This window comes from Scyliorhinus torazame, chromosome 15 (genome assembly GCF_047496885.1).
Source record: "Scyliorhinus torazame isolate Kashiwa2021f chromosome 15, sScyTor2.1, whole genome shotgun sequence".
Taxonomy (NCBI): Eukaryota; Metazoa; Chordata; class Chondrichthyes; order Carcharhiniformes; family Scyliorhinidae; genus Scyliorhinus; species Scyliorhinus torazame.
In genome coordinates this window covers 27,206,272-27,221,225 of record NC_092721.1, presented here as the reverse complement: position 1 = coordinate 27,221,225, position 14,954 = coordinate 27,206,272, and the positions used below count along the sequence as shown (strand labels likewise).

Below are 14,954 nucleotides of genomic sequence, written 5' to 3'. Positions count from 1 at the left end.
ATTATTGAACCAAGTGTTGGTTTCTGTGCTGCAAATCTGTGACTCGGAGACGAGAGTGCAACCAACTGAACCACAGCTTGCACGCAGTCATCGCTGAGAGCACAGACTCTGAATTTACTTCCAGAATCATCTCTTGTGATAAACAATCGCATATGGAGACGTGAGCTTCGTCAGTGAAATTTTCCACTTCCACAAGGAAAAGGATGAGAAAATAGCTCACGTCAATAACTCTCAGGATTCCTTTCTTGTGGCCACTGATATTCTCATGAAGTTCTCCCATGCTTCTGTTGGATAAAACTCAACAAAAATCTGATTCTCCAATTGTTGAGTTAATGGCTGAAACAGATATCTCTCACTGCATTAATTTTACCTCTCAAAGACCCCTTGTGCTTATTCATCAACATTTAATTCGATAACAGTAGTTAATCTGGCATAAGAACGAGAAATATTTATATATCGTTTTCCATTGAAGTAATAATGGGGCAGCACGGTAGCATTGTGGATAGCACAAATGCTTCACAGCTCCAGGGTCCCAGGTTCGATTCCGGCTTGGGTCACTGTCTGTGCGGAGTCTGCACATCCTCCCCGTGTGTGCGTGGGTTTCCTCCGGGTGTTCCGGTTTCCTCCCACAGTCCAAAGATGTGCGGGTTAGGTGGATTGGCCATGCTAAATTGCCCATAGTGTCTAAATTGCCCTTAGTGTAGGGTGGGGTTACTGGGTTATGGGGATAGGGTGGCGGTGTGGACCTTGGGTAGGGTGCTCTTTCCAAGAGCCGGTGCAGACTCGATGGGCCGAATGGCCTCCTTCTGCACTGTAAATTCTATGATTCTATGAATATTTGAGGAAACCCGACCGTATTTATTATTTGATTGCATAATTTCCTTTCTTCCAACTTTCATCAAGAATGCAACTGGCTCAGAAATCAGCCACAGTACAGATTTAAAATAAATAGGTACAAAGTGAACATATATGCCAGAAATATTAAAATAATAGTTTAAATTGGATTCTAAAGACTGATTGAAACCCAAAAGGTTTATGTATTTCTTTGTTCTGCCTTCTTTCCTCAGCTGAAATGCCTTTTAATAGGACTCGGGGACTCCAAAGCAGGCAAAAGTAAACAACATTTATTTTGCAACGATTATATACATGAGTATTGGTAGAACCTCACCGGGTACTCTCTCTCCTGTCGGTAGGTTCCAGACTAGGCCGCCATTTTATACAAGTACAAGTAAGCTACTCCTCCCCTAATTGGGAGCTCATACTCCTCAAGGAGCAGGGGGGGAAACAATCATCCCCACACATTGGGCGGGATTTTCCGACCCCCCGCCGGGTCGGAGAATCGTCGGGGGATGGCGTGAATCCCGCCCCCGCCGGCTGCCGAATTCTCCGGCACCGGAGATTCGGCGGGGGCGGGAATCGTGGTGCGCAGATCAGAGGCTCCCCCCCCCGGCGATTCTCCGGCCCGCGATGGGCCGGAGTCCCGCTGCTGTAATGCCGGTCCCGCCGGTGTGAATTAAACCACCTCCCTTACCGGCGGGACCAGGCGGCGCGAGCGGGCTCCGGGGTCCTGCGGGGGGCGCTGGGCGATCTGGCTCCGGGGGGTGTCCCCACGGTGGCCTGGCCCACGATCGGGGCCCACCGATCCGCGGGCGGGCCTGTGCCGTGGGGGCACTTTCCCCCCCCCCCCCGCGTCGGCCATAGCCTCCACGATGGCCGACGCGGAGGTGACCCCCCCCCCCCCGCGTATGCGCGGAGATGACGTCACCAGCTTCTGATGCTCCCGCGCATGCGCGGACTTACGCCGGCCGGCAGGGTCCCTTCGGCCCCGGCTGACGTGGTACCAAAGGCCTTCCACACCAGCCGGCGGGATGGTAACCACTCCGGCGTGGGCCTAGCCCCTAAAGGTGAGGGCTTGGCCCCTAAAGGCCCGACGCTGGAGTGGGGAGAATCCCGCCCATTATGTCCCATGCCTGAGGTGGGAAATTCTCTGGGTAGTTTGCATGGATTATAGGAATATCGGAATAGGCCACCCAAGCACATTTGCCTGTTCCGCTATTGGGTTAGGTTATTAACTCCATTTATCTGTCTTTTGATCTACATCCCTTACGCGACAAAAGTCTGTCAAACACAAAGCTGCCACAGAGTCAGGCTTTCGGAAAGGAGCCTGAAGGAGCTGCAGGAGCTGCACTAACAGTGGAATATGTTCTGTAAATGCAAGTACCATTTTTGCCTGCCCATAAGTGGGGTTGATAGCCGTATGTTCATTTTATGTGCTGTTTAATGGGGAATTATGTGTTGGGGTTAAGAGATACATGTCAGCTGTTCTTGTTAGGTTTGACGTTAATAGTTTAAATAATGTTTTTTCTTTTGTTTCAATAAAGATTTGTTTGTAAAAATAACCAAGCCCTATTTCTTATGCAATCACTCCTAGATCGAATCAAATTTTCCACACAGCATGATATTTTCCTCTTTGAAGACTCAGCAATCCATTCACCAATCATAGAAAGGTACTTAGTAAAATGATGACACCCATTGTTGCATCTGGTTACAAATATTATCTGATATTTATGCAGCATGGGTCTTTAATGTTAAGAACAAGAATGATATCATGCAATGTTAGTTTGTGTACACTCTACAGGTGATCCCACCACAACTATTAAACAAATCAGAGAGTACAAATTGAACTTTATCAGCATTATGCAGGATTGTTAGTTTGACAGGAAAAAATGGTCAGTTATTTGTAACACTGTGCAGATGATAACATTGATTTTGGTGCCTGCCTCCACCCTCATTAACATCTTCGGCACATTGCACCATTTGGACAAGGTGGCAGTAAATTAGGGGCAAGGTTCAATGCCTGCAAGCCAGATAAACTGAACAATTTAGTTTCCTGCCTGAGTGCATATTATTCAATATAATTGTTTCAGAGAAGGGGTGCATTTGGATTCTGGTGCATCAATAATCTCACAGGGTAGAAGGATCAAATGACTCCTGAGCATTTTGTTGAACAACATAGGTCTTCACTGTTAGTGAGAAGCTTTGGAGTCCTCGGGTGTCTCTGTGTGGCACATCCTTCAAAAGGCCAAAATACGAAGACTGAATGGTTCTGTGTTTCCTTGATCAGCAAGTCTGAAGACTGCTGATTGCTGCTTCTCAATACAATATAATACAAGGATATAGACCAATGCTGGAAAATGGGGTTAGAATATATAGGTGCTTCATGGCCAAGACAGACACAATGGGCCGAAGGGCCTTTTTCTGTGCCATAAAATTCTATGACCCTAATATATTTTCAATATCTGCTATGCAACACAACTTTATCACAATATTTTAATACCTCAAAAATCTCATAAAAGCACCATGATAGAGAGGTATAATGGGTAAGTAGACAAAAGGACATGATTAAAGTCATGGAAAAGACTTTTGGGAATCCTGAGCAGTGTAAAAGAGGTTACTGATTCGCTATGGGCTCACTATGCACTCCCCTCCTGGAAATGCCACCCCAAAAAAACCTGCTCACAGTTAACTATCGTTAGCGACGGGCGGCATGATGGCGCAATGGTTAGCATTGCTGCCTCACGGCGCCGAGGTCTCGGGTTCGATCCCGGCTCTGGGTCACTGTCCGTGTGGAGTTTGCACATTCTCCTAGTGTTTGCATGGGTTTCGCCCCCACAACCCAAAGATGTGCAGTGTAGGTGGATTGGCCGCGCTAAATTGCCCCTTAATTGGAGAAAATGAATTGGGTACACTAAATTTATTGAAAATAAGGAAAAAAAACTTTCATTAGCGACAAAGTAAACAGAACGCCAGTCATTATTCCCCACCCTGTTCACAAGATAATTATGGGTGACAAAACCATATAACCCAACTCCTCCTCATCCATCCAGAAGGACAGATGTACGAGGAGCAGGAGTAAACGATTTGGCCCCACAAGCCTGCTCCGTTATTTGATAACATTGCCTACATCGTACCAGTGACTACTACAACTCAAAAGTATTGAGCTGTCTGTAAAGCAACTTGGCACAATGTGAAAGATGCTGTTTAAATGTAGGTTTTAACTTTCTTTCTTTACATCTGCATGCAGTAGGCAGAGTAAATGTAGCAATGGTAAAATTGGTGGCCCAATACTGATTCTCCAATAACAGAACAATCAACTGATGTTAGGAAAGTGGCTACAAATAAATTGCTACATTTACAAAACAATTCAAATCTGTAGTTATTACAACCTTAAAATCCTGACTTCTCTGGCGGCAACCTACAATATACTATAAATGGCATCTTCTCCTTTTACACTAATGATAGTGTCCTCAGGATTTCCTACCAGCAGCTTAGGAAAATGTATGGTAGATTAATTGCTGAATTGTTTCGTGAAAAATGATACAAAAGTACAGCTTTAAATCACAAATTGGATCGTTTCCCCTTTTCCCCAGAAACTATCGCACGAATCGTGTTGTACATTGTGAATTTACAGCCTAAACTGGAAAAATATAATTAATAAGAATATCCAACAGCAAAAAAGCTGTCCCACAACCCATACCACCCATGTTACCCACCCTTCCAACAGGCCCCAATCTCCCACCATACCTCCAATTTCCATACAGCATGGTGGCAATGGGGCGGCACGGTGGTACAGTGGTTAGCACTGCTGCCTTACAGCACCAGGGACCGGGTTCAATTCCGGCCTTGGGTGACTGTCTGTGTGGAGTTTGCACTTTCTTTCTATGTCTGCGTGGATTTCCTCCGGGTGCTCCGGTTTCCTCCCACAGTCCAAAGATGTGCAGGTTAGGTGGATTGGCCATGCTAAAATTGCCTCTTAGTGTCCAAGGATGTGAAGGTTAGGTGCGGTTATTGGATTATGGGGATAGGATGGGGAGTGGATCTAGGTAGGGTGCTCTTTTGAAGGGTCGGTCTGTGGGACGAATGGCTTTCTGCATTGTATTCTATGGTATTCTGACACCCCCAACCAACCCCGCATCTCTCCAACACCTTAACTTAACCATCCCACTCTTCGATACCCACAACCTATCCCCCACTACTCCACTATCCCTTAACTTACCCCATCAAATATCCCAACCTCCACCAACACCCAGCAACCATCCCCACCCCCCACCCGTGCATCCAATTGGTTAAACCAAAAACACTTTCAGTTGCTGCTGTGCGACTGATTTTCAGACATGGTTTTACTAGCGTGCTTTTCAATAAACAAATTAGAACACAAAGGTCAGAAGCAGCAACTCGGTGAAATTGGCCTGACAGACCGACGTTGTAAACAAACATCAGAACTCGGCCCAAAGGTTCTGATTTTGTTAAGGCGATCTTTCTCGTCTGCAGCTCTGCATCTGGCTGCTCAGATGGGGGGGGGGGGAAGGGAAAGGGGGGGGGGGGGGTCCCTCCCACCAGACCCTGCGCCCTGGTATTTTTGGCATTGTTTGCACCCACTCTCTCAAGCCATTCTCTTGATCAGGATTCCATCAGCAAGGTTAAACGTTCACTCCCTCAGCCTTTGATGTACACAGTGGAGGTTGTGCTGAAATAAACAATCATGCTGGACGCAATTCCAACTTGGAAATTTAAAATGGACAGGTTAATGCACTCAATAGCATTATAAGGCTGAAGACAAATTATGCAGCACCTGAATCTTTCAGGGACAAGTGTTCATACAGTATTAAGTCTAACAATTATTCTGAGTAAGGAATCTTTGTAGTGGGTCCCTTTAGTGTTTTGGTTCGTTAGCAAGATAACTTGGCTAAGGTAAGGTAGATAATGTCAGTTCATCCCTCAAGTATCCAAATGAAACATCTGGGCAACATCTCATTTCACAGAGAAGCTGGCATTTATGTAGCACCTTTAATGTCAAAAACATGTCCCAATGCACTTCACAGATTCACAATCAGGCAATAATTGACACCAAGCACAATGAAATACATCAGAGAGGGACAAAGAGATAGGTTTGCGGAAGAGGAGGTGAAGAAGTGGAAATCTAAAGCATATGGTGATGCATTTTAATGACAAAAATATTAGAAATTTAGTTGATGATTTTGCTGATTGGTTAAATTAATTGCAGATGGAAACAGATTAAGTGTATTTTTGTTTCCCGTCAAAACATTCCCATTGTTTTCAGTTGGGAATGTTGCCATTCAATAACTGATTGAAAAGCAGTTCTTACAATCTATTTTTATACTTCACCTTGGGATACTGCAGGTATATTTCTCCAAGGAGAGCAGATCGATTATCAGCTCCTGGACTTTTATTCATAGAATTTACAGTGCAGAAGGAGGCCATTCGGCCCATCGAGTCTGCCCCGGCTCTTGGAAAGAGCACCCTCCCCAACCGCAAACCTCCACCCTATCCCCATAACAAAGTAACCCCACCCAACACTAAGGGCTAAGGGCAATTTTGGACACTAAGGGCAATTTATCATGGCCAATAAACCTAACCTGCACATCTTTGGACTGTGGAAGGAAACCGGAGCACCCGGAGGAAACCCACGCACACACTGGGAGAATGTGTAGACTCCGCACAGACAGTGACCCAAGCCGGGAATCGAACCTGGGATCCTGGAACTGTGAAGCAATTATGCTATCCACAATGCTACCGTGCTGCCCTCATTAATCCAGCTCTCTAATTGCTCTATGGAGGTAAACAGAAGGTTCTTCAATGACTTAATGAATTTACATTCCAGGATGGAACTGAGACCAAGAAGGCCTCAGGTTTGATGCTCAGACTCTGCCAGTTATCTGAATACTTCGATATCGACCTTTACATTTTCTCTGGACCTCGCGAGCCCAATGCCAGCTCCGACGCAAACAGTGATGAGATGGCCCTAGAAGACTACGACTTGGACAAACCTTTCACCTTGGGAGGCTACCCCAGTACCAAATCCGAACCGCAACTAGATGTGTTGCACATTGGCGACCCCTGTATTGACTCCGATGCAGACGCGGATTCGTTCTTCGGAGTTGAGGATCTTCTGCCCAGCAGATATGACATCCCAACTCGTGAATGCAGGATGATGCTGCAGCCTGAAACCAAGAGACAGAGAGCGGTACAAGCCCACAGAGAGCGGCCTGCTGCCACACAGAGCGTGGTCCACGCACCGCTCAGGGTTCCTGACTCTAAGAAAGAAGACACGCAAGACTCCACACCGCAGCCCTTGCACGAACAGATATGACTCCAGTGTCACAAGCTTCCGCGGCGAGCTCGTGGACAGCCTCCACGATAGAAGCAACGCAAGACTCCGACGCGCAGTCCTTGCAGGAAAAAGACCATGAGGGTCTAGCAACCTCCTCTGACCAACTAGCGGCAGACGATGCAAGTCTGCCATGCTCAAGTAAACAGCAAGAAGACTATGACCGTCTACCATGCTCCACTGCACAGCAGGACAACCATGACTATCATGCTACAGTGAAGAACAAAACGACAACGACAGTCCAAGCCCAAATGAAGGACAACAGCAAGACAATGACAGTCCACCCACATTGCTTGCATCAACAGTTGAAGACTCTGACAATTTACCCAACCCAAGTGAACAACAAGCAGCTACTGAGGCTCTACCCACGGTATGTGAGACGAGTGACGACAGCATACCACTTCCCATGCAAGATGTGCAAAGTGACAGACCTCAGCTCGTGTGTACAGAGGCACTCGACGATCACTGTGAGACCACTGGTGACTCCGGTGACACCATGATACTTCCACCCTCAATCGCTCAAACCTCTCCACAAGTCTGCATTCCTGCATGTTCCGACTCCAGACGTGCAGCTTCAAGAAATCTCAGCTGACTCCAGTGAACCTGCTAAGACTCCGGACGGGGAGCTTCAACAAACCAACACTGACTCAGTTAAAACAGACCAGACTCCAGATGGGGAGCAACCAAACGGCGACTCTGATTCACGTAAGGTTCACTCCAGACAGGGAGTGCCGCAACCTCAGTGATGCCACGCTCAGGGTGACAGCAGATGCCACAACGACAGGTGATGAATCATTTAACAATTACACTGGGTCAGTAATAACGAGCAGCGGCTACAGTCCAAGAGGAATACACCAATATTCACCACGGCTATATCCACACATTTTTTCCACACCAGCAGTGCAGCCAATGACAGCTCATGGACAAACCCAGTATTCAGGCATGCAGCAACTAGCAGTCTATGCAGCATATTCTCAAACAAGCCAGCACTACGGATTGCCCACTAATGGAATCAAGACCGAAGGAGGACTACCGCAAGCGCAATCTGCACTGCAGACTGGATGCCTTAGTCACGGCCCAGGATTTGCTGCACCCCAGCCTGGCCAGACGGCATATTCCTATCAGATGCAAGGTTCTAGTTTCACACAATCACCAGGTATTTATGTGAGCAGCAATTCTGTTTCCAATTCGACAAGCTTCAACGGTTCTCAGCAGGATCACCCTTCCTGCACAGCACGTGGCCAGAACCAGTATGTACAGTCTTATCCAACTTCAACATATGGCACATCCATGTCCTCGAATGATACTGTTGATGGTACCTCTTCAACATCAACACTTTATCAGCTACAAGATGCCATCCGACAGCATCATCACAAACATCGAAAAAAGAAAGGGACTCCAAATCAGACAGCGAAGTGATTTGACCACTTCTTGGTTCCTATGGCACAGGGACGTTGATGGCGTTCATAACTAAGAGAGACATTTGACCATGATGATTGATGGTTTTTGGACTCACACAAATGATTTGGACATCTTGTTTAATCACTGTTCCCATGACTTGTATATACCTTAACTTATCTACCTGTTTTTTGTTCAATTTTCTCAGTGTGCAGAAAATATGTAACATATAAAAAAAGGGGGGGATGTGGTGATGTGCATCAATGTAAATGCATGTAGGCTAGCTAGACACTAGAGGGAGCACCAGTGACATCACACACACACACTCAACCAAAAGATCAGGTAGATAGAACACGACCAATGGACATTCATGATACACACGGAGGTCCACAGGAGGGCATTACACCAACTCATATATAAAGGACACCACACACGATCTGCCTCTTTCCAGTGGATACAGTCAGTGAGGGCAGACACAGGGTTGATTCAATATTTCACCCACCACATGGATTGCAGCAACTGGTTAGTCAGTCTGGGTAGCTATAGTAGGATTAGCAGTGTCGAACCCGAGTAATAGAAGTGTAAATAGTTTAATAAACGTGTTGAAGTTATCTCCACCGTCTGAACCTTCCTTTGTCAAGTGCACCACAAGGAAGCCGCTTATGTTACACCTACAACATAACACATCAGTGGGGTTACTGGGTTACGGGGTAGGTTGGAGTGTGGGCTTAGGTGGGATGCTCTTTCCAAGGGCCAGTGCAGACTTGATGGCCTGAATGGCCTCCTTCTACACTGTAAATTCTATGATCCCGGCTCTGGGTCAATGTTCGTGTGGAGTTTGCACATTGTCCCCATGTTTGCATGGGTTTCGCCCCCACAACCCAAAGATATGCAGGGTAGGTGGATTGGCCGCGCTAAATTGCCCCTTAATTGGAAAAACTGAATTGGGTACTCTAAAGTTTATTTTTAAAAATGAACGATTGGTGCCTCGTGTCTTATACAGTAAGCCCAAGGTATTATAATCATTGAAATAACACTGCACCTGCTGGCTCTCATACCCTAATGTTAACCTAATGTATCCACCGGGAATGGGAAGGGTTAAAATCCGGGCAGAAGACAACTTCAACCACCTCTCACAGGGTGGCTGCTACCCTTTGAACCATATCAGAAGAGGAGGGTAAGAGAAAAGGAGAAGGTTGGACAGAGAGGGAGAAAAATGGTGCATGGGGGCATTTCAAGTCGCCTCTGTTTAAACTTGCCTCTTGAGGGAGAAGCAGCTTTGCTATAATGGTCTCACTGGAAACCTGATCAGACCAAGTAAATGCTGCAAGCATACCGGGGGGGGGGGGGGGGGGGGTGAACTTGGCAATGCTTGAATTCATCAGTTGCTGGCTTTCTGCAAATCTTCATACTTATCAAATGGGAGAGGAAGTAGTTGAGTAACATAAAACAAACGCTGGTGAAAAATTTGTAATTGCCATAAATTAGAGACAGCTGAAACCCCAGTTACAAGCTGTACGGCCACAAGTGTGTACACTTCGCAACAATTCCTGATTAATGGACAGCCAGGGGGAGGCGGTGTCTGATATCTGCCATGAGAGACACTCTCTTCACATTGGTGGAAAAGCAATAAATGGCATCTCTGGATTATTGCTAGGAAGTGAGTCACCCTTTTGGGAACATAACAGGATTTGTGCTTTCTGTACGCAGAAGAGATCATGCTGTACTGGTGACTGCAGTGGATGTCACGGCTTGGCACTCAGAGTAAAACAGAAAAGGACAAGTGTGTGGGTGGGTGTAGTAAGAGCATTGATGTGGAAGCAGAATGCTCCTTTTAATTGGCTGCTTTTTCATTCACCAGCAAAGCATTAAGGCCCCTGTAGAATGAAGGTACCAACTCTGTGAAAAATCATTCTATTAACAACCCTATTTTTTTTAAGCTTAAGAGTTGGCTCATGACTTTGAAATGAGAATTTGTGCAAGATGGCAGTGGTGCATTGCACAAAGTAACAGCACCGAAGCGATAGATGGAAGGCTGAATTTTAAGCACCTCGGCTAAATGTCATGTGCCCTGGTGGGTGTGTTTTCTGTTGGGGGGGACACCTAAAAGGGGGTGAGCGCTCGTCACGTCACCTTACCGCCTACCCCCAATCTCTCTCCCATACTACATAATAAGCAGTACATAATTGCAATTTGGAGGCTGCTCTGGGCTGATCGCGTGGCGGCCCCCTTTGCTTGAGCCCCCTCCCCTTCTGCACCCTCCCTTAAACCCACCCCTCACGGGTGGCACAGTGGTTAGCACTGCTGCCTATGGCACTGAGGACCCAGGTTCAATCCCGGCCCTGGGTCACTGTCTGCGTGGAGTTTGCACGTTTTCCCCGTGTCTGCGTGGGTTTCACCCCCACAACCCAAAGGTGTGCAGGTTAGGTGGATTGGCCACGTTAAATTGCCCCTTAATTGTAAAAAAAATAATAATTGGGTACTCTAAATTTATTTATTTTTTGAACCACCAGAATGTTTCAGATTGACACAAAAGTTCATTGGACCGTGATTTGCGTTGAGCGTGTTTAGCGCTAAAAATCCAATGACGTTTTGCTATTGTTGACTGATTTGGAGAAGGCTGTGCTGAATGCACTAGTGCAATGTAGCAGACACCCCTGCCCCTCATAATTAGTTAACCTTGTTTTAAAAACAAGTTCAGTAACATTATACCTCACCTGACTGTCACAAAACCTAACTACAATAATATGTCCCTCTGAAGCAAAATGACTGCTTCTTTAAGGCATGTAATATGAATGTTATTATTCACACTTCATAATTGTATCTGTTTCATCAAAGGTGGTCTGCCTTATACTTTGCGCAGATGCAAATCCCAGAATTGTGATCTGGATTTAATGTTCAAAAAAAAAAACCCCAGAAAGATCCATGGGCACAAGGAGCGACATCTCATATCGCAGCTGCTTGGTCGAGCCATCGTATACAATAGCAAAACACATTTCAGAGCAGTGCGAGACAAAAGTATTGACTGCAGTTTGGCAATGGGCCCAAAAATTACAGGATTTTCCTGTGTGGTTTTTGTGCAATTCAAAAAAAAAAGGATTTTATTAATGGCAGGAACATTATGCACGTTCTGTGGTGTTCTGGGTTAGTTGCGTTAAATAATGCATTACGTTGCAGCCCGTAACAAAATACTTTGCAGGTCACAAAAGCACGTTTGGATATTTAAGCTGTGATGTATCTACATGGGGATAACAGCAGCAGGATGGTTGATGATTCAGAATCCGGCATCTTGATCTGAAACTCCATTCAGGGACCAGACCAGGCCTCTGACCATAATAACAATAGTAATACAATTAAATCTTGTTTTAATTAACATGTGCTGTGCAGTGACTGCTGTGGATGTCCTGCTGAATGAAATAAAGAGGTCAAGTGTGTTTGGCACGTACAATGTACTTCTTCGATTAAGGGGCTCGTCTTACAGAGGTTTAGGCTCCTTAAATGAACTATAATGGAGCTTCCTCTGGGAGTGGGAAAGAAAGTTCATCATTATCAAGAGTTTTTGTTCGCTAACAGTGCTCCACTGATTATAACTTCCACCTAAAGTCATTCAGTACTGGGTGCGGCAAAGTGAAGCTGGTTGTATCTGGAGCGTGAGCTGTGCTCCTGATGGGTGTGTCAGCCAGACACACCTCCAAGCATTAATGCCCTGTGGCACCTACAGTAAAAGGAAATTCAGACCGAGAAGCCAGAGTAAAACAAGTCTTTTGTACAGATGCCAATATTCTTTCAGGTAAACCGTGCTTGCATATTTGCATTTAAGAAGCAAACTGAAATAGGATCGGGGAAATCCATAGTAGCATGCTCAGTGCTTTGCAGTAGAACAACTATGATTAGGTATTTCCTGCCCCACCATGAAATTTGGCTCCAAACATTATTTTATAAAAGGGGTAAATCCAACATAAATAATAATCCCATCAATGGTGATTACACTAATACGAATGATTCTGAGTAGTTGGGAGAAATATATATAATGAATAGTTTAATAAGATGCAACCATAGGGCAGCACGGTGGCGCAGTGGGTTAGCCCTGCTGCTCCACGGCGCTGAGGTCCCAGGTTCGATCCCGGCTCTGGGTCACTGTCCGTGTGGAGTTTGCACATTCTCCCCGTGTCTGCGTGGGTTTCGCAAAGATGAGCAGGGTAGGTGAATTGGCCACACTAAATTGCCCCTTAATTGGGAAAAAAAATGAATTGGGTACTCTAAATTTATTAAAAAACAAGATGCAACCAAGGGCCGGGATTCACCGATATCGCGGGCAAATGTAGACGCCGGCGTCAAAACCGGCGTGAGTGACGCCGGCATCAACGGGCCTCCAGGCCCAGTAATTCTCCTCTTCTTTGGGGGCTATAATGTCGCCGGAGTGCTGTGCGCTGCTCTGGCGCCGGCCGGCACCCGTCCGTGCTTGCGCGCCACAGCCGTCTCCGCACCGGTGCATGCGCGTGGTTGCCGTCTCCGTGCTGGCCCCCGGGCAACATGGCGGAGTCCTACAGGGGCCCGGCATGGAGGAATATAAGCCTGCCCCCGGATTGAGTGCGCCCGCTGATCGGTCGCCCCCTGATCGTGGGCCTGGCCACCCTGGAGGCCCCCCCTCGGAGTCTGATCCCCCCACCCCCCCCACCAGGACGGACCCCGCAGCCAGAACGTCGAGGTTGCACCGGGTGGGACCATCTGTAAACCATGCCGGCGGGAATCGGCGTAACTTGGTGGGCACTTGGCCCGTCGAGCGTGGAGAATTGCCGCCGCGGCCGCTTTCAACGACCCCCGACCGGCGTCGATTCTCCGGTCGCCAGTATCATAGGATGAAGAGCCTGTGGGAGAATAGATATGTGGTCAGGGGGAGGGAAGGGTCAATATTTTATTGATCATTTATATGAATTCCGCATCCTGGTGCACCTGGCACAATCACTTCTGATTCTTCTTCAACAATTTAAAAAAATAAAAAAATTTAGCGTACCCAATTATATTTTATCCCAATTAAGGTGCAATTTAGCGTGGCCAATCCACCTAACCAGCACATCTTTTTGGGTTGTGGGGGAGAAACCCACGCAGACACGGGGAGAATGTGCAAACTCCACACGGACAGTGACCCAGGGCCGGGATGCGAACCCGGGCCCTCAGTGCCACAGTCCCAGTGCTAACCACTGTGCCACCGCGCTGCCCTATTCTTCTTCAACAATGTGTGCAGAGGTGCCAATGAGACGGCTCTGTTGGGGATAAATTTCCCATAATAGTTGATGAGGCCTAGGAACGATTTCAATTGCATCATGTTTCGTGGGGTGGGTTCCCCTTTTATGGCCTTTACTTTGTCCCCTTGCCCTTACAGGGTACAGGCCATTTTTATCAACGCGATAATGAGGCATGTTACCTCACCCGCCTCAAACACACACTTTTTCCTTCTGAGACGGACAGTAGCATTGGATAATTACCGTAGGATTTCCTCCAAGTTTGGCAGATGTTTTTTCAGTGACCCCTGTGATTAACATGTCATCCAGGTACACTGCCATCCTAGGCAACCCTTGAAGGATATTTTTCATTATGTTCTGGAAAATGGCACAAGCCGATGAGACTCCGAAAGCCAGGTGGGTGTATTCGTATAATCCCTTATTGATGTTGATGTTGACATATTTTCTGGATGCCATATCGAGCTCCAGCTGGAGGGTCGCGTGGCGTCATGTCCAGGCTGGTAAGCATCGTAAACAGTTTTGCGCAGAGTTCTTCTATTCGCTGCATGGGGAAACGGTCAAGGTGGGAGGCTCTGTCGACAGTTAATTTATAGTCTCCGCAAAGACGGACTGACTTGTCGGACTTTATTTCCGGGACTACTGGTGCAGCCCATTCCACAGATTGTTCTGGCATATGATGCCAAGGCTCTCCAATCGTCCAAGTTCGGCCTCTAACTTGGTGAGCAAAGCATAGGGGACCGTTGCTGTTTTTAAGTATTTGGGGCATCTGAGTCTATGTTGATTTTTGCCCTTACTCCTTTGATTTTGCCAAGGCCTTCCTCAAATACCTCAGGATATTTCTCAATTACTTTGTATTGGCCACCGGTTCGCATTTAAGAATTTGTTGCCAATCCAATCGGATTTCTTGCTGCCAGTGCTGCCCAGGAGACGGATGGAAAATTCAGAAATGTCCAATTTACCTAATAGGCACGTCGTTTGGGACTTGTGGGAGGAAACCGGAGCACCCAGAGGAAACCCACGCAGACACGGAGAGAACGTGCAGACTCTGCACGGACAGTGACCCAAGCCGGCAATTGAACCCGGGTGTCTGGCGCCGTGAAGCAACAGTGCTAACCACTGTGCTA

At 46.8% G+C, this 14,954-nt stretch overlaps 1 long non-coding RNA gene across 1 annotated transcript; it reads left to right on the top strand.

The window, feature by feature from the left end:
* The first annotated feature begins 1,075 nt into the window (after positions 1 to 1,075).
* Positions 1,076 to 9,198, top strand: LOC140391570 (uncharacterized). Its single transcript, XR_011935110.1, has 3 exons — positions 1,076 to 1,189; positions 2,432 to 2,507; positions 6,683 to 9,198. It is a non-coding gene; the product is annotated as an uncharacterized lncRNA (long non-coding RNA).
* The last annotated feature ends 5,756 nt before the right edge of the window (positions 9,199 to 14,954 follow it).